This window comes from Pinus tabuliformis, chromosome 9 (assembly GCF_031772625.1).
Source record: "Pinus tabuliformis cultivar Carrire ecotype Pingquan chromosome 9, CPIR1, whole genome shotgun sequence".
Lineage (NCBI taxonomy): Eukaryota > Viridiplantae > Streptophyta > Pinopsida > Pinales > Pinaceae > Pinus > Pinus tabuliformis.
The window spans coordinates 1,298,091,481-1,298,116,287 of NC_142307.1; the positions used below are offsets into that span (position 1 = coordinate 1,298,091,481).

At 37.5% G+C, this 24,807-nt stretch overlaps 1 pseudogene; it reads left to right on the forward strand.

Moving 5' to 3' along the window:
- Positions 1-1,661: 1,661 nt before the first annotated feature.
- On the forward strand, positions 1,662-23,495 carry LOC149153315 (serine/threonine-protein kinase 52-like; annotated as a pseudogene).
- The last annotated feature ends 1,312 nt before the right edge of the window (positions 23,496-24,807 follow it).

Genomic DNA, 24,807 nt, shown 5'->3' on the forward strand with positions numbered 1-24,807 from the left:
GATAAGTTGGAGGATGATGTACTGGCCATAGGTTGACTACCCCTACCCTTTTTCCTAGTTGCCCTAGAATGGTTTCTAAAGATAGTCTTAATATCCTCATAGGGTAATTGGTAGACATCTCCTCCTACTATCATATGTAAGGTATCTAGAAGATCTTCCCTTACTCCTCTAAGCAGGACCAGCTTTAGTGACTCAGGGTCAAGTGTGCACCTGGCCCTTTTGTAACTGAGCTGGAATCTTTCTTCATAGTCTTCTAAGGATTCATCCTGGCCTATGGTCATCCTGAAAATATCTTCTTTAGTATCCTTTGACCTACAGTAGTCCCTATATTTGTTGTTGAAATTCTGCTGCATCTAAGCCCAAGTTGTGATTCTATCTCCAGGTAAACCCATGAACCAACGCAATGCTGCATCCTTGAGGGTAGATGGAAACAGTTTTAACTTTTTCTCATCATCTGTATAGTCATAGGTTCGGCATATAACAGCAAACTAAAATAGGAAAGTGTCAGGGTCCTCTGTGGTCAGGCCATGGAAATGAGGTAGAGCAGAGGGGCTTATATTCTTCATCTTAGTGTCCCCATTGGTTTCCCTGATGGGGAAGGCACCCTCAATTCTCTCTCTATTCCCTCTATCATTTCGGTTTTCAGCCATTGGTTTAGTAGGAATGGGTTCTTCCTCTTCTTCTTCCTCTGTAGGTTCCTCAAATAGGTAAGGTTGCTCACCTAAAGGGTCTTCCAATTCACCGTCATTGAAGAAGAGAGAAGGTTGACTGTTGGATGCAGTGGGGGTATTTGACAAGAATTTCCCTGAATTTTCCCTATTCCTACGAGGCATGAAAGGAAATGTTTTTGGGTTGGTTTTTGTAAGATTTTTTTTTTTTAAAGCTAGAAAGTACTTGCAGAATGGAAAGGAAAGAAGATAATGACAAATGAAAGAAAGGAAGCTAGATTACTTTTGCATAAATAAACTAATGGAGGAAAATTGAAGACTAGAAGTAGAAGAAAAGAAAGTTGGAGACTAGAAATAGAAGAAAGAAGTAATCACATTCTACTTAGACACCTCCCTGGCAATAGCACCAAAAAGTGATGAGCCTAGGTATTGCAACAAGAATGTTGCAACTCCCAGGGCTACCAGCTTTACTTATCAACCCGTGGTTCATACAAACTTGGAGGTGACAGTGATATATGCACAACTAAAAATGAAGGTACTACCTATTGTCACTGCTCATCTGGCAAGAGACCCCAGGGGTTCCAAGCTAGACTTTTATAGGATCAGAAGAAGCTTAACTCTTTGATGGAAGAACAACAAATATATCCTAAGGGAGAGCTACTTCTACTGCAGTATTGAAGAAAACAGCATGTAATGATAAACCACACCATACCCTAATTAACCAATTAAACAGCTATGCTAAGCAGAATTGCTAAATTAATCACTAACCTAATGTTGCTATCTAAGTTACAAAAGCAAATATCATTAAACTATAATAAGTTGTAGCAAAGAAACTTAGGCTAAATCGGGCTTCAAGTGGAAAAAGCAATCGGAGATCGAAATTGGTGAAAGGAGGACGTAAGGACGCAGTAGCGCATCGGGACTGTTGGATTGATCAACAAACAGAAGATGGATGGTGGAGATCTTATCGCAGGGCTTTAAGCGAATAAACGGATGAACGAGGTTAATGAACAAGATGAATGGCAGAGATCGTATCGCGAGGGATTAAGTGAATGGATGGATGAACAAGGTTAATAGGAGGTGAATGGCGAAGATTTGATCGCGGAGATTAAGTCAAGAGATGGATAGACAGGGTAACGAAGCGATGAACGGCTGAGATCTTATCACGTGGATGAATTCAAGAGATAGACGGTGAAGATCATATCGCGGGAAAAAGAAATGTGCGGAAATGGTGGAGTAGGTTTCTAAGGCGGTAATTAGTTTCTCACGTGCCCTCAAGGTTGTAAGCTGTATTTTAAAATTTCACGCGATTAGCCTCACTACGCAACACGTAGCATGAGAATACCACTTTTCTCGCGTGCTCTCAGGTGGATAACGGCCGTGCACTAATCTGCGCGAGATTGCGCGATAGCCATTGGATTAGGCGAGGTTGATCAACGGTGGAGATCAGCCAAGCTAGTTGGCGATCGAGTGAAGCAATAGCCGTAGATCAAGTGAGGCAGATCGACGGTGGGGGTTCTAAAGTGAATGAAGTGCTGAGGTGCCACGATAGCCATCGGATCAGGTGAGGCAGATCAACGGTGGGGACTTAAAGTGCATAAAGTAAGTGGAAAACTTCACACGAGGCAGCAGTTAGAGAAAATAATGAATTGGATGGTGATTGTGAAGGTTTTTTGGGGATCAGACGACAAGGAAGTGACGCATGAAGAACATGCTGAAGGAGGTTTTTAAATGACAACAACAGAAAAACCAGTGCGGGTGAACAAATAACTGCATCAAACAGAAAACTCCATAGCTCATGCGAGAACCAGAAACCTGTGTTTTTGGGGTTACTGAAGGGTCTCTTCCTCAAGTCATGGTCCCAGAGGGAGGAGATGAGGTCGAGACACCTGCACACAACCTGATAGTGATCTTTTTCGCCTAGCTAACCTGTAAACTGAAAGAAGGCACAAATGGAAGTAAACTACAACACAACCGATCTACTCTACGCTATTGTAATGAAAATGCAGCTACCTAAGCAAATAACTAGAAAAACCATGAATCCTACTTAAGCAAATGAATAGAACCAGGAAGCTACTTAAGCAAATAAACAGAACCAGAAAGCTACTAAGCAGATAAACAATGAAAAACCATGAATCTATTTAAGCAAATGAACATAAATCTATGCTAACAGATATGTACAATGAAGAGGAGCTTTGGTTGCTCGGGTCAGGCCCTAACCCAAGAGCTTCAGCCCTCTGAGTTAACTCAGAGCTAGCTTAAAACATAACTCATTCTCATTATGAAAACCATGGATTACAAAACAACTTGTCACAAGTCTTGCAGCTTAGAAATAAAGCAGAATTTTTACAAATGAAGTCCGAATCCTACTGAGGTCCTAAGCCTCTCTATTTATACATCTGAAGTCTCTAACGACTTCCTTCAAATTAGGAAGGCTTGGCTCCCAACTCAAGAAAAACTGGTTCCTATCCCTTTCACTTGCTCGGTTGTCTTCTAGTCTTCAAAGTGATGGTTGTTTGCATTCCAAGCTGATGGAGAAATATTCGAATGGAAGGGTAGTAAATGAGGAGGATTTACCTCCTATAATTACTCTCCCTTGTCCCGTTTGAGTTTTGACCAAGGCCTTTGCGATATTTCCTTGCTTTTATCCTTTATGCCTGCATTTTTCCTTGCTTGTATCATTTATTCCTGCATTATATGCACATTAGACCACAAAGAAAAATATCCAACTCTAACTCATCTCATAAACAAAATATAATCAAAAGTATGCAATAAGGTGTGGGAATATTTGGTTTGACTAAGCTAGGAGATGAATTAAGGCCAATTAAGGCCCATATAATTACCCAATTATGAGGCTCATCACAAACTACAGTTCCCCGCACTGATTTATAAAGTGTTTCATCCCTCGCTCTAGTTCGGCCTTCACGCTTTAGGGTGCATCTGTTACACAGAATTTTGTCACTATCCCTGTACTCCCCATTCCTTGATCCTCTCGTTTGAGTTTTGACCAAGGCCTTTGCGATATTTCCTTGCTTTTATCCTTTATGCCTGCATTTTTCCTTGCTTGTATCATTTATTCCTGCATTATATGCACATTAGACCACAAAGAAAAATATCCAACTCTAACTCATCTCATAAACAAAATATAATCAAAAGTATGCAATAAGGTGTGGGAATATTTGGTTTGACTAAGCTAGGAGATGAATTAAGGCCAATTAAGGCCCATATAATTACCCAATTATGAGGCTCATCACAAACTACAGTTCCCCGCACTGATTTATAAAGTGTTTCATCCCTCGCTCTAGTTCGGCCTTCACGCTTTAGGGTGCATCTGTTACACAGAATTTTGTCACTATCCCTGTACTCCCCATTCCTTGATCCTGGAGGAACTCTACAGTGAACCCTATATGCTTACCCTTCATGAAGAAACCCCCATTGTGTCCCTCTTCATGATCAGATCAATTCCCTTTTGTACCATTTCCCCTGAAACTTCTGTTTTGCCCAGTTTACAAGACCGACGTTAATGGACCTTGTCTTTCTCACGCCGATATGCAGGGATTAGCACTATCCCTAGTGCCGACTACAGTGACTGAGCTTTGTTCCAGTCACGTCGGTCCTCTTATGGAAATTTTTTTAAATAAAGAGCCGAAGCTTCCATCTCTAGAAGCTTCGTAAGGGAATTCTGGTAAATGGTTTGGCCGGGTGGGGTCGAGGATGTCAATTTGGGCTCCTTTCCCCTATAATGATGGAACTACCTCAAGGGATAAGACCTTCTCCCATGAGAAGAGGATCCATATCTCATCCATTCATCCTATATAAACCTCCCTTTTTCCCATTCACAAGCTAGTGTTAATGTTGGTGTTAAGTTTGGAGTAAACAGCAAGCTATTCATAGTTGTAGCTCTCTAGTTGTGTGAGGGAGAAGTGTGAATTTGGTTTGGAGTGAAGCCTAAAGGGAAGAGCCTTAAAACTATTTTTGTTGAGGCCATCATGGAATGCTAGCAGAAGTGTGTGGGAACCTGGTCTTGTTAGAGGAGAACAGCAATGTCAAGACAATGGTTGTAATCTCTTCTTGATTCAATATATATGCAACTATCAATTGATTTCCTACATGATTTGTCATCTTACATATTCATGGCTTAATGTTTCTTGACTTGTTAAGTAGGTTGAATTACAATTTGTCTATTATCACGGTTGTTGTTTGTTGTTGTTTACTTGTTTTAGGTGTTTGAAGAAGGAAGCGAGAGATAGTTGGAATGAGCAAGCAAGGACATCATCAAACAGGATAAGCGTACTAAGAGGTAGTCCCTCTTATTTGGTTCTAACCTAAGGAAATCTTCCATAGAATGTATCAGTTGTGGCTAGACCCATTATCAGGCTAGAGGAATTGTTTGTGTCTGCACTCATAATTTTACTTCACCACACTCCCCTCATCCTGACCCACTATCTCCTAGAACTATGCAGAATTTATTCAACCTTCCTCTCAAGAACTATGCAAAAATATTCCACAGTGGGCCCTCCTTTATCTAGACTCCCTCATCTCCAAAACTGCTTAGAATATAACCTCTCAGTCCAACATGAACTACACATTGCACAATTCTAGACCTCAAGCCTATGCTCTAGCTAATGGGACTACCAAATGCGCAGTCACTGAGCCTCCCTTCCCAAATTTTAACTTAGTTTTGGCTTAGTCCCTGGACAAGAATGTGTCATCTTAGGCTAGGAGGTTTTTGGGATGATTTTGTCTCATAATGAGTGAGTTGTAGATACAGGAACCTGGCAAGATGATGAAGAAGGAGATAAAGGAGGAATACATGCAAAGGACATTCTTGTAGCTAAGCATGCAAGATGTTCTATCAAGGCAAAAGGAAACCAACTCACAACCACAACCCAATACTTGAGATCATTAAAGACTCATGTCACCAAGGCGTGAGGAAGTGGAAGATAAGAGTATTCTCTAGAAGACATCACTCACAACAGCAACAATGGCCTGAAACTGCCACAACATCTAAGAAGTTTACATCAGCAGTGCCATGTCATGTTTTTTCATGAGCTGTCATATGCCACATCATCAGTGTGGACCATCTATATTATATTCAAATGTATTGTAAAGTAGAAGTCCAAAGGACACACATGAATATGGAGAGCCATGTAAGTTGAAAAGTCATAATAAGTTGAACATTCATGATGGTATTCAAAGAGTCACAAAGGGGAAGCATCACCCCTTGGTTATATATACCCCCTCATTGTATGAGCAAAGGACTTTTTCACCTTGGCTCCTCCCGCAAGGCATTAGAGAGATCAACTAGTTATTTGAGGAGCAAGGATTGGCTCCAATGTCCCACTACTGGGGCTAGTGATGTACATTGTAAACATGTGTCTTGGAAATTTTGCTTAATAACATAATCCTTTTAAGGCCAACACATTCTTCATGCATGGACTATGAATGTTTGTAAGACTATTATGTGGACATTTGTATTTCATGTTTTCTTTCACATGTACTAAGACAGTTGAGTTATTTCAGTTATTTTAGTGCTTATCTTATTGAGAATGTACTGTAATGGTTGTTATTATTCTCCCATCCTTGTGGACTATTCTGTGGGATACTAGACGTAGCTTTCCTTGTATGTTGGTTGTAACTACCATCGCACCCACTGTGGACTATTCCGCTGGATGTTAGACAAATCCTTCTGGTTAATGTGTGTCTCTTCCTGGGTGGTACTATTACCTCTCACTTAGAGGTTCACTTTTATCTCCCCTTTGCAGTAGAAGAACCTTGACACAGTCGCAACTGCACACTCACCAGGCACACCTCCCTTGCTTTTCGAAGACACCATTCCATCCCTCTCTCATGCTAACAATTAGAGCCAAGGCATATCTTTGAGATATATGGAAATTGGGCCAATATTCTGGATGGGGCTCCTACACCAAACGGTGTGAGGTCTAATTGGGACTTTACATTGGCGAGACCCCCTTTGTTAACGGATTTCCAGCACCGTCAACAAAATGGCGCCAGAAGTAGGGCCAGACGACAAGCTTTGCATGTTGAGTATGGTTTGAATCTCTTATTTAAAATGGATCTTCCCCAAATCATAATCCCAGGATGTTTTTCTAAAGATCTTAATTGTACCATCCCTGCGGAAGTTATTCATAACCTGTCTGAATTTAAGTTTGATGGTGAAGGTGAATCAACTTTTTGTGAACATCTATTTCAAGTTGTTTGTCTTTTTCTTTCAAGAAGAATACATTCTAAAGATGTCATGGCTATATTACTCACCCTCACATTTGAAGGTCGTGTTAATTGATGGTGTCATACATTACCCATTGCTTCTATCCATTCATTCGACCAACTTGCCAAGAAGCTTCATAAAGCCTTCGATAAGTATAACTACCAAGATGTTTGTGGAAGAATCAATATTTTAAGAATGAAGCCTAATGAATCAGTTGAGGATTTTTCTGATCGATTCCTTCACCTCTGTTATGAAATTCCTAAAAAACATCTGAACTGGGATTTCTTGAAACAAGAGTTTGAGTGCTTGGTTCTTGTCTCTTCATACGGTGAACTTGAACCTCCTGATTTTTCTACTTCCCCAACTCTTGTGAATCATGAGGCACCTCAAATTTCAGAGGAGGAGCTTACTACCCCTTTTGTTCTTTGTCCTCCTCCCTTTCTAGTCCCGATGTGGGTGCCTCCTTGCGGTGGTTGTAAAATTGGGAAATCTGCGAATCAAATATCCAGTCCATCTTCTCATTCTTCTTTTGCTTTTCATGATTTAGATTCAATGGAGGAAAGTCTAGAATGGATCATGAATCCTACGATGATGAATGACTCCTTCGTTTCGCAAGATGTTGTCACTGTTCACAACTCTAGTCTCAAAGCTAATCCAAATTTTTGTTATCCTCTATCATCTACACATCCTGACTCTTTGTATCATGACCTGCTTGATCGATCTACTCCACCAACTAGTTCTTCACATTCTCTTGATTCTCAAGCTACTAGCTCAAATTATGATCACATACAAAGCAGTCACATTACACAGGTAGAGGAGCATAAATATAAAGATGCTTTCAATCTTTCATCTCTTTTTCAAAATCTTCCATGTCAAAATAATGAATTTCCACTCTTGGATGATTCTCGATCTGCTAATATCGGTAGACAATCCAATGAAGTCAATTCTTTAAATCAACCCTCAGCCTTGGGTAGTAATCATTCTAATGGCGATGACTCTATTGATGTATGTCGTGACAAATGCCCAAGCTCATCACGTGATATTTCGGTTTCTCATGACGATTTTAATTTAGATCTAGAATTTAGTTTGGTCAAAGAAGATGTTCACATTGAAAATTCTTCTTCACCTCACTATCCCTTGTGTCCTACCATTTGTAATGCATCTTCTTGTGACAAAGATACTCCATGCTCTTTTGTTTCTTCATCTGATGAGTTATCCCCTAGATGGACATAAGGTGGTGAGGTTGTCCATGATGAAATTGAAAATAGTCAAATCATGGAGAACTCGTCCCACCCCTCATCATCTCTTCTATTTCATGAGGACACCTCTTCAAATAAACTTGCTCATGATATCTCACCGATTCATTTATCTTTGAATTTGTGATCAGAAGAGTCTTCCAACTTGAGCAATCTGGTTGTTGAAGTTGAAAAATCTAGTAAAATTTGTGACAGAGATGGCTGCTATCCGATGAGAAATGGTCTTACTAAAACCAGCAATAGAAGTTATCCTCAAACCATGCATGATCTAGTCCAAGCTTCAAAATATAATTCTACAATCCTGGGAAGTTTCGGGACCTACCAGGGAGTCAAGGCACTTCAACTACCATTGATGGTTATGTCAGGATCTCACGACTTTGGTAAGCCCCCTGAACTAAGTCAGATCTGGTTTCTCTCACACAATCCGTCTCTCTACATGGTTTCAGTCGATGTAAATATCCTTATGAAAAATGTTGGGTATTCTTAGTGTGACCTTTCGAATTTTCAAGATTTTACTTCTGACTAAATTCAAGAATTTGTTATAGTTCATTCATCTTCATGCAAATATCTCACATCAAACTTGGGTTGGGAATTTGCATCTCTCATAGAGTCATGGAATTGTGAATTTTATCATCTCAAGGACTATATTTTCCTGAAAGAATCATTCTTATCGAATTTATCTCTTTATGGACAGCTCCTGGGTCTTCTTGCAAATTTGATGTTGAAAATTTGTCCTCTCATTGCACCAGAAATCCTCTTGAGTGATAATGAATGCACAAGTTGTCACACGGATCGAGTTCTTCTCAGTTCGCCATGTCCCGATTGGTCTCATGTATTTTTGGTGTTGGCATCCTTTTTAAACTCTTTTTGATGACTATGATACGTGTACAATTTTTCACCAGTTGCAGGAAAATGGTCTATCATATTTGGCTCGCAAGAAACTTGGTTCGGTTGTTTAGAGCATTCGCGAGACTATTCAAATTGATTTTTCTTCGTCTATTACAAACTAGGAATCTAACGCTTTAATCAACTCATATGATCATTTTTCTGTCTTTGGTGACTGTCATTCATCTTATCATTTTCCCATCAGCACATCCAATGATAGTTATTTCACACCCCTTGATCTTCATTGTTCAACATCTCTCTATTCAAATTTTTGTCAAGCAGGCGAGGCACTTCAACCTTCATTGATGGTTATGGAAGGTCCTCACTATCTTGGCATGACTACTGAGAAGGACCAAATCTATTTTTTCTTACAAGATTCCCATCATGATCCCACTCCTCTAATTGAAAATTCACCTTTTCCAAGATTTCAGGGTTTTCAAGAGGGCCATTATGAATTTTACGATCCAATTGTTGAATGGATGGAACAATCTTACCTGGAAAGCTCTGTAGAAAACAACAAATTTCGATCTTTCCTCGTGCTTGCTAAGGGGCTTAGTGTAGATGAAGACACATCCAGAATAAGCTTCCGAGGTTTGTCGAAAAATGGTATTCATCGAAAAGGTAAGCATGTGAATTGGATGAAAGTAGTGGTTGTGACACACCTTTCAACCCACAGGAAAGACCTTCCTTTTCTTGTGCAAGTTTTCCAAGTTTTTATATTTTTTGTTGCACATCACTTTTTATCCATTTTAATTGTTCATATCTCTGTGGATGCAGGTCGGGAACAATTATGTTGGCTTCACTGGAAATTTCATTACACATGACCCAACCTACTAACTATTAGGTTAGGAGTAGGATTAGTTGCATCCTAATTTTCCCTCTCTTGCACCCATTCTGCACTCGTTCCCTATAGTCTGTCCTGGTTTTCTTATTATGGTTCTACATCATGTTTTCTTTAGCCATCTTGTTATCTTGTCTTCTGGTTATGTTTCCTTATTGCATGTTTTATTTCTTTTCGTCTTGTTTTCTTTCTTATTGATTTTCTCCTTTTGCTTTCATCATACGAATAAGTGTTGTTCCTAGACCTGTTTTAGCTTCTTAGTATCTGTGTGGTCGAACTATAAAGAGTCTTGTGACACTTCAACATTTGGCTAGCCATCTGTTCATCTTCCTTGTGTTGATTACATCTTTTGGCCGATGAAGTTCTGATGGAAAGTATGATCCGTTTGTAATGAAAGTTTTGGTCCAACCATGAACCCATGTCTAGTCTGGGAACCTCATGCGTATTCTTCAGTTTTTTTGCTTTCATGTTCTCAATATTATCCAACTAGTAGAAGCAGAGAATGGGAAATCTAAACGCGCAAACCTAAATTAGAGGTCTCTATATTCTTCTCTGAAGGAACAACCTCTTATGCTCTCAATAAGTCGGGATCCCTCTTCAGCCCCAAAATAAATAAGTACCAATGCACAGTTCTCTCTAAATAAATAAATAAAGGTGGACGAAGAGAAAGGCTTCCTACGCAAAGAGGTGAAGCAAGCAACTCCATTAGGGTACTTTCCAGGATCGTTGGCAGCGGAGCAATGTTTGTGTTCTTGTGTGACTCCACCAGAGTACTGTCCAGGCCTACTGGCGATGGAGAAACACCAAATATGAAAACTTATCTTCTAAAAATCTTAAGCTAGCAAGCTACACTACATTTTCCAACTCGAAACACTATGATATTGCTAAATATTATGTTGTGTTCGACCAATACGGTACAGAGGGGACCATGTCTAGTCATGGAGTAAGTGGAAAATTCCAAAGTGATCTACATGATGAATCAATACTCCCCAAAGAACCAAGGTCCTGCACGAAAGAGAACCAAAATAGAGAAATTGGATTCTACCAGTGTGTCCCCAAGTGTTGTAGTGGCTGAAACACCCTCCAAAATTTTTTTCTACACTCAAATTTTGGAGCCTACTATGGATCCTATGATCGGTCATTCCTTAGTCACTTATTGGTCAGCTAATGATTTCAAGCTCCCTTCTTGGATCTCAAGTGTTGTCCACACTTTTATCTTTATATAGATAGTGTCGTCTTTGGGCATGGGAATTATCGCTTATCATGCAAAGGGGAGTTTTGGTTTGCTTCAAGGGGAAATATTTGTGAAAATGAGTTGTTCTCATCATATAGACATGTTTCACACTCATTTCCAAAGTTTCACACACTATTACACAAGTGTCATCATTATCCTCACAAAGTCTATCGTCAGAGCCACACTTGTCGTAAGTTGCCACAAAGGTTGTTGCATTAAGGGAAGTATGTTTTCATATGTTCTGGATGATCTATGTTGTATCACTAAGTGTCCAAGTGTGTGGTCATAGTCAAGTTCTATCACTGCTCACATCAGTTCCACTGATCCCACACTTAGCCAAATTCTGGAAGGATTCTTAGCAACCTAGCCTCATCCAACCTTCCCAAACTGTGCACTTCACACCTTCAACCTTCAAGCTTTTCCTTTGTCTGTTGGAACTGCGCAATGCGTAGAAATCCCAACCTCCCTTGACCTCCAAAACTACGCAGATGCTTCCTCTAGTGTCCTTCCCTCAACGAGATCTCACTACCTCAAAAAATTGCGCAGTTCTGTCCCTAAAGCCTCTCACTGCCCAGACCCCCTTGCCTCCTGAAACTACGCAGTTTTTCCTCCCAGGGCCCCAACACATAGCAACCACTTCCTACTTGAACTACACAATTTTGTCCCTCAATAGGCACAGTGCAAATTTTTCCCTCAATGAGGACTGTACAAAAATTTCCCTCAGTCTGTCCTAAGTTATGCATTGTGCGTTCTCAGTGATCAAGCTCGACCCTTGGTTGCTTGAACAGCGCAATCACACAGTCATTGGGCCTTCTCTCCTGACTTGTCATTCAATCACGACCCAGTTCATGAATCCAAGTACTTTATCTTAGGCTAGGGATTTATCAAACTAATTTCATCTTATCATGAGTGGACTGCACATACAAGAATTCTACCATGCTATGGCAAGATGATGAATAAGGAGGGCATGCTAGATGACACTTAAGGGACTGACAAGAAAATATAATCATTAGATAAGAAGACCAAGGAAGCTTTGGGTACGATAGAAGATCGGAGATCAAGACCGCATGAAGACTCCATCTGATTCACAACCCTTTGGAGGGTAGGTACGGAAAAAACAAAGCACATCTTTCATGAAGTTGAAATACACCTTTTACTGTAATATGAAAAACAATTTATCATTTTCATATCATTATGTCTTCAATGATAGTTACGTTTGCAAACACTGAAAGTCATTCCATGTTTTTTTCTAAGTGTTTCGCTCCCTGACGCAAGATAGGAAAGATGTCGTCTTTTTGCATGCTAGTTGTCACACTTTATGCATAAGCTCATTCTGGTGGTTTCAAGGGCTCATCTTTTTTTTTATGAGGTTTCCTAACCATATAAACACCTGTCGCACTCATTCACAAAGTCTCGAGTGTTTTCGCACAAGTGTCGTCACGGTCGTCATAAATTCTATCTTAGGTGTCACACTTGTCGTAATTGGTCACAAAGCGGGCACACACGACCAAAATTGTTGTTTATGTGTCATGGGTGATCAATGTTGTTGATTCATGAAGTATTATTAGTGTTAGGACACATTCGAAGCTTCATTAGTTCACCTATCAGTCTCACTAGTCTAGTACTTAGCCTTTTCCGAAGAAGCTCCCCGACCCTTTAACTTGGCTTCACCCAGCCTGCCTAGACTATGAATTGTGTAGTTCTAGTCAATAGGCTATGACCTTAACCCTTGGATCTGTGCAATGTGCAGTTCCTGTTTCCCAGGACTACTGCATTACGTAATTCTTGAGCCCAAGACCCAGCCTTCCCTTCCAGAATTGCGCAGAATTTTCCTTCAGTGGTCCTCCCCTCATCCTGACCCACTATCTCCCAGAATGGTGCAAAAGTTAGTCAACCTTCCTCTCCACAATAGCACATAAATCTTCCACAGTGACCCCTCCTTCAACCGGACTCACTCATCTCCAAAACTGTGTAGAAGACAACCCTCTCAACCCAGCCCGAACTAAGCCTTGCGCAATTCTAGACCTGAAGCCTCTACCCGAGCCGCTAGGATTGTGCAATGTATAGTCACTAAGCTCCCTTACCAACTTGTAACTCAGTTTTGGCTCAATCCACGAACCAGAATGTATCATCTTAGGCTATGAGGTTTTCAGGTTGATGTCATCTCATCATGAGTGAGTTGCAGATACAGGAACCTAACGAGATGACAAAGGATGAGATGAAGGAGGAAGACATGCAAAGGAAATTCTTGTAGCTAAGCATGCAAGCTAATCTATCAAGGAAAAATGACACAAACTTGCGACCACAACCCAAGACTTGAGATCATTGAAGACTCCTATCACCAAGCCATGAGGAGGTGGAAGACAAGAGTATTCTCTAGAAGACATCACTCACAGCAGTAGCAATGGCCTGAAACTACCACATATTCTAATAGACCATGTATATTATATTCAAATGTATTGTAAAGTGGAAGTCCAATGGACACACATGAATATGGAGAGTCATGTAAGTTGAAAAGTCATAAGAAGTTGAACAGTCATAAGGGTAGTCAAAGAGTCACAAAGGGGAAGCATCACCCCTTGGTTATATATACCCCCTCATTGTATGAGCAAAGGACCTTTTCACCTTGGCTCCTCCCGCAAGGCATTAGAGAGATCAACTAGTTCTTTGAGGAGTAAGGAGTGGCTCTAATGTCCCACTACTGGGGCTAGTGATGTACATTGTAAACATGTGTCTTGGAACTTTTGCTTAATAACATAAGCCTTTTAAGGCCAACACGTTCTTCATGCATGGACTATGAATGTTTGTAAGAATATTATGTGGACGTTTGTATTTCATGTTTTCTTTCACATGTACTAAGATAATTGAACTATTTCAGTTATTTAAGTGCTTATCTTATTGAGAATGTGTTGTAATGCTTGTTTTTGTTGTCCCATCCTTGTCGACTATTCTATGGGATACTAGACATATTTTTCATTGTTTGTTAGTTTTAATGATTGTCGCACCCACTGTGGACTATTCTGTTGGATGTTAGATGGATCCTTTTGGTTCATGTGTGTCTCTTCTTGTGTGATACTATTACCTCTCACTTAGAGGCTCGCTTTTATCCCCCCTTTGTAGTAGAAGAACCTTGACATAGTCGCAACTACACACTCACCAGATACACCTCTGTCGCTTTTCGAAGCACCATTCCACCCCTCTATCATGCTAACAGTTAGAGCCAAGGCATATCTTTGAGATATATGGCAAACAGGTCGGTATTCTGGATGGGGCTCCTACACCAAACGGTGTGAGTTCTAATTGGGACTTCACATCGAGGAGACCCCCTTGGTTGACGGATTTCCAATAACGTCCACCGAGAAGGTTGGAGGATAGATTAATATGAGGGTCAGAATTGGTTCAAGAAATGGAGGAATAGATAAGGAATATTTAACAAAGGTTAAAGGAAGCATGGGATAGATAAAAGACTTATGACAATGCACAAAAGACCGATCAAAGCCATGAAGTGGGAAATCGAACCCAGCAAGAGAACCATTTGATTTGTGAAATGGATGAGCTTGTCACCTTGATTTATAATACCTTTTATGATCAAAGATAAAATTGGACTAGCTTCCTATCATCTTGTACCGCTACCCCACTCACATAAAACTCATGATCTTTTTCATGTATATATTCTATGACATTATGTTATTCAAGAATCTCACAAACTTGATTGGAGGGAATTGTAGGTCTCAAATGTGGGAACTGTTATGGTCAAACTTTTATGCATATTTGACCATAGGGTTTAATAGCTTAGGTGTTGGTTGGTGAACTAGGTTAAGGTCCTATGGGACAAGTATGGCTTATAGTATACTATCTAGGAGGATGCAGAGACTATAGGTTGAGACTAACCTTCACTTTTTGAGCATATGTGATGCCCATTTTGACCTAGATAGCTACCGCTGGTAGGCCCTATTTGTACTTTCATGAAATTTTGTTTATGAGCACTATGTAATATTGATGCATTTTAGTTGGAAGATGAACCTACTTGTATAAAACACTTTATGGATTATGTTTCTATTGATTAAAGTATTTGATGTATGGCTTATCTGGCTATGATTTATCTAGTATATCACTTGTTGGAGTTATGGCGTACCCGATGTATGATTTACTTCCAACATGTTGATGTTAATTGAAAAAAAAAATGGGTACATGGACACCAGATCTAATAACATGATGATTATGATCACACTCACACACACACATTGTGTTTTTATGTATATGCTTGGATGATAACTAATCTAGAGATTAGAATGGACTATGTGATAGCCAAAGATCCAAGCAAGTGACTAGTGGATGTCAAGACATCCAAAGAGGAATGGTATGATTTACATCATTCTATTATATTTTGTATCTATTTGATATGCACTATTATGACATGGGGTAAGGTGAATAATATTGCAAGTGAAATGACTACTTGAGTGAACTATTTTATGACAAGCATTCAAACCAGCACTGTAGTGTGTTCCATGATAGGGTGTTGACCCTAGTTCTTAAGGAGGGGTGGAGGCATTTCCCACCATGTAATCTCCAAGCCTAGAATCATTGGAGGCCAGTGATGGACACTCCCCTAGACATTTGATGTTGATTTTTAGTTTCCAATTGGGGAAGTGAGGATGATATAGTTGATGTTTTCACCATCTTGATTCTATCAATAATTAAATCAATATAGTCGATGCCATGGTATATTGCAGCAGAGGACATATAGGATGGGAATGGAATGGAAGTAGTTTAGGGAGGATAGGAGGCTATAGGTTAGATAAGGACTCTATATGGGAAATTATATCCTTTTTTGATTTACTCAAATTTTCCTTACTACATCTTTCTTCCTATTTTGTTATGCCTTATTTCCATACTACTTCCTAATGGCTTATATCCTCTTGACTCTAACTTCAGGATGAATATTTTTGAAGGAGGGGTGTTGGTAATGCCACTACCTGATCTTATAATCTTACATTATGCTATTAACCTACTTGTTGATTGATTCACTTCTATGATTGATGGTGATGGTGGCCAACCCCCTAGTTCCACATGGCTAGTTACTTGTCTTTGGGATTTTAATCGAAAGATGTTGGCTTGTGAGGTAACATTTTGGTGTTGTTGCCAAGGATAAAATCCATTTCCCTACATTTGTATATCAGCTACTTATTGTTTATGTGAAGATATTTATAATATTGGTGACTCCAAGAATCTCTTTTCCCTTTATAGTTTTTTGAAGATTTTTTATTGTAGGGTGAAACAAGTACATTCTGAAGGCAACAAGTTCACCTTAGCAACTCCACTCCACATTTTTAGGTTTTGAGATGAGGTATGATGAGAATATATTTCATGTTTCAAATTTGAAGAGTTATGGCTCCATCTTGCAAGTAGTTAGATGTAAAATTGTTTTACCCTCTAGATTTATCATGTATCCATGGATTCCCACATAAGTTCAATTATAAGTATGGAAGAAATATTCTCCAAAATTATATGGGAACTAGGATGTTACTTTATATTTTCCTATATTTATTCCACTATGTTGGTTTCGAGTTCTTATCCCATCCCTAGATTTTTATTTTTGGCTTATATTTTTAGTTATAATGAAAATTCCATTGGATACCTTATGACAAGTGAGAAGCTTTAGATCCATGCTTCATACAATATTGTTTTTGTAAGTTGCGTCCAAGAAGTTAAAACACATATTGAGGTTGGGACTTTATTGCATGACACAAACTTGATTTGTCTTAGACACCAGATCCGAGGGAGTATTTATTGCACCAAAATCAAGAAGGATTTGTGCAAGGACTTACCCTTGTTTGAAACATGTCATTTGAGTGGCACAGATCATAGTGAGCATGGATTTTAGTCAATAGCTTCATACTCCATTGACCTCACTAGTGAATAAAGGTACCATTGGCATCGCTTCATATTGTTGATTATATTGATGCTTTTATTTTCCTTTGAAATAGTGATGACATTACCCTTTCACAGTGGCTCCCATTTTTTTGACTTATCTTTTTATGATTTTTCGTTTTCTTTGCATTGTGGGTGTTTTCTTTGAACTCATTTTCATTTTGTTATCTATATAGTGAAGTTTTTGGATTGGGGAGAAAAAGGCACCAAAACATAATCTGAAATTGCTCAAATAAGGGTTTCATTTCAACAAGAAGTAGAGTTGTCTAGCATAAGCTTGACCATCAAAATGTTACAAAGTTTATATTCATTTCGATCACATTGGTTCATATTCACTGCTTAGCCTGTTGATTTAAAACATTACCTCTCACTGGAAGACTCAAAGAAACTCGTGAATGCATATTCCTTACATTCATTTTGGCACTAACATGTTTAAGCTGAAAATTTGTAGTATTGACATTGACTTATAATATTAGGTTTTCGAAATGGAAAATTTATGAATTTGTACACTACTTACACTTCAAAAATGGCTTGTGATGCTTGCCTACATTTATATTAATATGATTTGGCATTGCAGTTCACTGGAGCTTCAATGTAACTTTAGAACATAGAATACCTGCACAAAATTCTCTCAATGATAACCCTATTCAGGTGTCATCAAGGACTTGTTGTGTTGTGGTAGAGTATCTCGTTGGGGGAACACTCAAGAAATTTCTCATCAAGAACAAACGAAAGAAATTGGCCTTTAAAGTTGTTATTAAGTTAGCTTTGGACCTTTCAAGAGGGTGATTTTTATTTCCTTAACCTCCAAAATAAGGATAAATATTTTTTTAGAGGTTACCTTACTATATGCACGATATAATTTAGCATATTATGGAGGTTAAAATCAAACTATGATTTATCCTACTACATGTTGGCATAAAGAGTGATAACAATCTTACTTGTTGGATTGTATTCACGGAGTTGTATTAGCAATTGCATGATGTTTACTTTTATTAATTATTCTGTAATTTATGTCATTGAATCTTACAGATTGAGCTATCTTCATCTAAAGAAGATTTTACACGAGGATGTGAAAACAAAAATTACTTTGTTAGATAAGTCTTGAACTGTCAAAATAGTTGATTTTAGTGTAGCTCATGTGGAGGCATAGAATCCAAAGGACATGACTAGTAAAACATTCACACTTGGATATATGGCACCAGAGGTATTTTGTAAAACATATACATTCCATTCAACTTATACCTAGAAGTTTAACTAATTTACAATAACAATACAAATTATATTATGTACAAAATATGTTGGAAATTGACGACACACATTGACAGAGAAGTTGCAATCAAATATTACATAACCTTTATTCCATATGCATTTTAGTTGCAAAATTTTAGTACTTGAACCTTTAGAAATGTAAGTATGGTGGTATTTTTGTTGTGTCAGGTAAAACATGATATCAAGAGCTACCCAACAATATTTGACTTTAGAAGAAGTCTCCCATCTATTTCAGTAAGACCAACCTCTTCCATCAGGTTTAGAAATGTAAGTATGGTGGTATTTTTGTTGTGTCAGGTAAAACATGATATCAAGAGCTACCCAACAATATTTGACTTTAGAAGTCTCCCATCTATTTCAGTAAGACCAACCTCTTCCATCAGGTTCAGTATTAGCCAAATGGATCTTTGCAATTTAAACTCCCATGATTAAAATCCGTAACTAGCCATAGTTACCCTAAGTTGGTTTTATCTTATTTTGGCTATGCATATGTAGTAATATGCAAAACCTCTAAATTATATTCAAACTAGCATTCATGCAAAAGCATAAATCAAAACTCTTATCCATAATAGGAACTATTAGAGGTCATTGTAAGTGTTGAAGTGCATGGATCCATGAAAAGGTTCCTTCAAGTTCAAGATGAACATAACATAAAAGAACATATGTTTTTACTGAACACATTCAAACCATGTTTAGTCTTTATTGGACCTACCTTTGTTTTCTTTTCAAAATTAAAAAATGAAGAGAATGTGAATGTGTTAAAAGAAATAGCTTTGTTAATTTATAGTTGGTCCATACACAACAATTAAAATTTTTAATATATGCATGAAAGAGTAAGCTCGGGCCATATTTTCAAATGGATGTCTTAATGTAGCAAGGCTTCTAGTAGAAAAATCTGGTGGTGTAGTTAGTTAATTTATAGTTTGTCCATACATTGCTACACATGACAAATATATAAAAAGTGTCTTTCTTGTGCTACTGATTTTGTGGGAGACTTGAAGGACACGACAACTTCAGCAAAAGCGAAAGTATGTTGAGCCCCTCTTGTGGGGGACATGAACGTTAGATCCAAACCCTAGCAGAGTGTTCCCATTCTCTTTTGAAAAAATATATTAACATGTGCACCTGCAACATTTTTAAGTCATTTTATCCACACCTTGTTCCACTAGGTGTGGATAAAATTAGATTTAGTTTTCCATTTCTTTAATTAAGTTGAAATATGAGTGCAGTATTTCATGATAAACTATAATAAAATTAATGTGTTGCGATTTAAATATACATGCCAACGACAACCTATCCATTCATTTCCCTCCCAACATATGATTTTTGCATGTTAACGAAAACCTAGGCATTCTTTTCCCTCTAGGTGTTGGCAATGGTAATTATGTATGCTACCTTTCCCTCCTGAAGTGTGATGGTATTCCTTAAAATTATAGATGTGTGTTGCTGGTCTAGGTTGAAATATGGAACTATCTAGGTTATATAATGGAAATATTTAGTTCATGAGCTTATATTTTATATTATTTATGATATGATAATAAATAAATTCATATAAAGATACCATTGAAATATTAAATTCACGATAAGTTAACCTGCAAACTAAAACCCTAGATAGCTAGAAACTTAATAACTCTCAAAACTATTGTGGGTATGCTAGATATACAAATCCATGGCTAACTGAAAAATGTAACGGTGGGTAACAATGCCTACACCCTAACTCCTTAGTAATTTCTTTACCATTATATACTCATTTTCTATCTTCACTGGTCTATTGAGTGTGCCATCAACATCTGCAAATTGTTATAGAAGGCTTTGCTACATATTCTACTCATCACATTCTGCCACAAAATGGTCATCATTATTTCACCTCCTCCACTTTGATCATGATTGCATGGATATTCAAGACATGTAAACTCTAACACTCCCTCTTGTTGAGGACCACACTGTGATACTATCACAATCTATTAAACCTCCCCTTTTCTAAGGGCTTCAAAGAACATTGACTACCCATGAATTTGAAGTAATATAAACCAATACCACACTCCCTTCTGTTCTCTAAAATATCTTCTATAAAAGGAAATAATGTAGCAGACAACTAAAGTACAAGTCTCATTGAGGTTAACTCTCTCTTTCTGAGAAAATCCTATGCCACCAATTTTGGACTTAGATAATTCAATGCTAATATCAACTGCACACTTGGAATCAATCACTGATTCGATAGTGGGTTTTGGAATAATCTCCCAAATGACATCCTACCATACTTATTCTAGTTGTGCTATCTCAACACTGGAAAGGTTCTCCTCCATCATAACATCTATCGTACTTGCTATGCATGTGCCTCCTTGATTCTGGAGGAATACCCATTCATCATGATATCTCGCCATGCCTCCTCTGAAATCTCTTCAAAGCTAGAAGGGTACTCCACCATCATGGCATCTCGCCATAATTACTTTGCATGTGCCTCCACAAATATTGGAAATCAATGCAAACTAGTCAAAACAAATCAAGGACATATCACAGGTTTAGTGTGCCTATCTCAGTAAACAAACTCACTTCAATCACTGGAGCAAGCAACCTCTCACAGGTCCCAAACCTATCATAGGTTCAGTGAACAACACTCCAATCACTACAACTTCCCTTGGCATCACACCCACTGACTTGTTATAGGTTTTAGGGCCTATGACAGGCATGGATAAACTTTAATAATTGAAAATAAGGAATCACACATGAAATTATCCAACAACTCTCTTTATTATGCAACAACCAATTCCATACATGGATCCTTGAATATTGCAGATAACATGCTTTGTACAAATCACTCCAATCATTGGAGTATCATGGGAATCTCACCCACCAATCTTTCATAGGTTTAGAATGCTTCAATGCACGCCAAACACACTAAATCCCTCTAACTATTATTTCTCATAGGCGGCGCTGCACTCCATATATGGATATTGGAAGATTTCAGATGACATGTTTTTGTAGAACCTACTCATCACCTTGTGCCATGGCATTTTCATCAATGTTGTGTCTCCTCCCATGTCATCATGATTGTATGGATCTGCTAAAGTGAGCCATGTTGAAGTAAACACATCCAGAACAACATGTAAGCTATAAACTATAAAGTGCACATAAAAGTAAACTAAAAAAAACCATAAATGCACTAAAATATATAGAAAAAATACCAGGAATGTCATATTTTCAAAATGTATGTGTTTATAAATGAAAACTAATATTTATTTCATTTTTGGGGTCAAAAATTTATAGGAGAGGTTTGTGCAAGAAGAACTTACTATTAATGAATTTCACAATATTTTTTAAGGATTTAATATTTTTCCTCTATATAGTATCATAGGCAACTATTGTGGTTTGAAAATTCATATGTATAAAATGTAAGCAAATATTCAATAAAAAACATGTAATTTACTATTAAAATTAGTAATTTTTTTTGTAAATATCATCCATTTAATCATATATATTTAAAAAATAGTCGAATTTTTAATCAAACTAATGAAATTTGTTTTCAGAAAAATATCCGAAAAATAACCTATTTGAAATTTTGCCCTTAAAATTTTTTCCCAGTAATTTTGGAGTAGATAAATTTTTTTGAAAAGCCAAAATTGTAAGGGATTATAATAGGAAATTAACTTTTGGTTCAGCAAAGCTGCAGCATCAAGGCTACAAAACGCGACGAGGCCAACGCAGATCCATGGGCTCGTATTAGTTAGGACTGTAAATGTCTGCATTGGAGGTGGTTTCGTGTTTTGTCAAGTGCTTTTGTGAGGGTGGGTTTTGTCTCTTTCTGAGAAAACCAGAGGAAATAAGAAACAAATGACCGATGGTAATATAAATCCATAGAAGCAGGTATTGTAAACCATTGGAGTTTATGCGTGCACTTAGTTCACCGGTTTCGGTTTATTGAGTTGAAGAAAGGGAAATTAAAAGTGATTAATTTGTCCTCAAAACCTTCATTATGTTCTTGAAATGTAATCATTTCAGGTTCTGTAAGTTTATTGCAGTTAGTTATATATTTCACATGCAGAGCTTTCTTTTTACTTTTCTTTGAGCATATTAAAGAAACACAGTGTTGTTGTTTTGAAACAAAAGATTTTCAAATACAATGAGATTTTTTTAGAATATTTTTTGCTGTAAATCATATTCGAATGTATTTGTCGATTGTTTCGAACCAACTAGTATGGTTCATTGGATAATTCATTAGATATTAATTAAATATAGATAAACCATTAACTATTCTCAAAAAACTTGATATGGATCACAAAAGCTTAAATTCAACAATGAGATTTGTTATTTTCAAAACTTAGGGTCACCCTGTAAAAATTTAAGTGATTAAAAAAAGTCTTAATACATTTTATTAAGTTATACAAATGCTCACCAAAATATCCTCTTCTAGAGTAATGGGTTATTATTAATAAGTTATTGTTAAGCAATTCAAATTTAAAGTACTCCTAATTGTGATATAATTTTCTATGTATTTTACTTTTCTTTTGGTAAGAAAAATAAATCACTGCCCTTCACTAGAGGTAAAAGTAAATGGAGCTCTATTGTGATGGGTAAGATGGCATTCCACATGGTTCTTATTACTATTCATGATTCATTAAGCAACCAAAACTACATTATTTAAGTTACTAAAAAAAAGTTGGTTAAAATTTATGAAAAACCATAGTTTAAAGGTTTTATGTTTAATGTTTTTTAATTAAAAATTATTAAGATTATAAATTTAAATTAAAAAATTAAATGTTTTAAAAGTATTTTTAAAGTAATATTAAATTTGTTTATTTTATATAGTTAAAAATTATATTTTAATAATATAATTATGTCCTAAGGCGTTTTTTTGGAAAGAAATCTTCCAACTGCCACTTTGTGTCCCTCTGCACCGTCAAATCCAATGTTAAACAATTGAAAGTTCTTTCATCATTAGATCACATTTCTTTGACTATCAACTTAATCTTGATTTGTGCAACCGTTCAATTTGTTGATTTTTATTATAACCTATGAACATATTGCAGGTAGCCTTGCAGTTGTTGGAGTTATGGATTTTTCCCCACTCTCAAATACTCTGAATTCCATAGAAAAGTTGAAGCAACTAGAACGGATCGTGGTTCATGGCACTGGGCTACGAGGTGCAAAACTGTCGTTGTTGGAAGAATTTGTAACTTAAGGTCATTTGATTAGATATGTGGTTTGACAGGGTTTTTTGCCTTCTAATTCTCGCACATTGGTGTTCTTCCAACACCTTCCGAGTATAGAATTTATACAATCAGCTAAAAGGAAACATCGTTTGAGCTACGACACCTTTTGTTTTCAAATCATGGCTTGTATACGTATTAGGGTTAACGTTGAGCGTATGGAGTGCCTAGGTTCAACTATTCCTGGGGAAGTCTATTACTTAGCTCAAAAGATCATTTTTTTTTAACCATTCATCTAGATGCTACTCTGGGTTATGAGCAAACCCTTCTTTCTTTTATGACTTTTCCTATTCTTGAAGTTGTATTACTACTATTTTGCCGGGAAACTTCACCAATAAGGAGTTCATCCCTTCTAGTTGTTAAAGTTCTTCAACGAGCCTCTCAACTCAACCGTTGTCCAACTTCTGAATCTTGTTTCCTTGTTTTTATTTCGGGTTCATCCAACTATCAGTTGGCATTAGAGTTTTTGTTTGAAAAAGAGGGTTTTTTCGTAGTGGTACTTATAGTTGTTGGAGTTACAGAAGCTGGATTTACAGGTTTTTTCCCCACTTTCAAATATTTTGAAGTCCGTAGAAAATTTGAAGCAACTAGAATGAATTGTGGTCCATGGTGCTAGGTCACGAGGTGCAAAACCATCGTTGTTGGAAGAACTGCCAAAATAATTTGGTAACCTATGGTCATTTGATCAAATTTGTGGTTCGACAAGGTTTTCTTCCTTCTAATTCTTACACATTTGTATTCTTCCAATACCTTCCGGGTATAGAATTTATACAATCAAAAATAGAAGGAAACTTTGTTTTAGCTATGACACCCCTTTTTTTAAATCATGGCTTGTATACATATAGGGTTAATGTTGTTCATATGGAGTGCCTAGGTTCAACTATTCATGGGGAAGTCTATTACTCAGTGTTGGGTGTGGAGCCTAATTATCTTCCTAATTCAGAGGTCTTGTTTCAGTTGATTTTTTACCCTCGGAAGACTATACACCCCTTGTAAAATATTGTAATTCTGTAGTGTGTATGGGCAATTAATTAGGCGGATGATCTGACGGTAGAAGTTATGTTAATTTAGGGATTTTTTCCTAGAAGGCAACCCTCGGTTTATATGACAGAATTGTATTGGGGTGGTGCATTATTATTTTGAGCGAGAAAGAGAGACAAGACTGTGTGAGAGCGAAGAGGAAATTACAGTGGATCTGTTGTAGGTTGTATCTCTTCATTTTATTAGATAATATAAAAGGAAGGATTGGTTGTTTCTCCATGGGCGTAGCCCAAATTGGGTGAA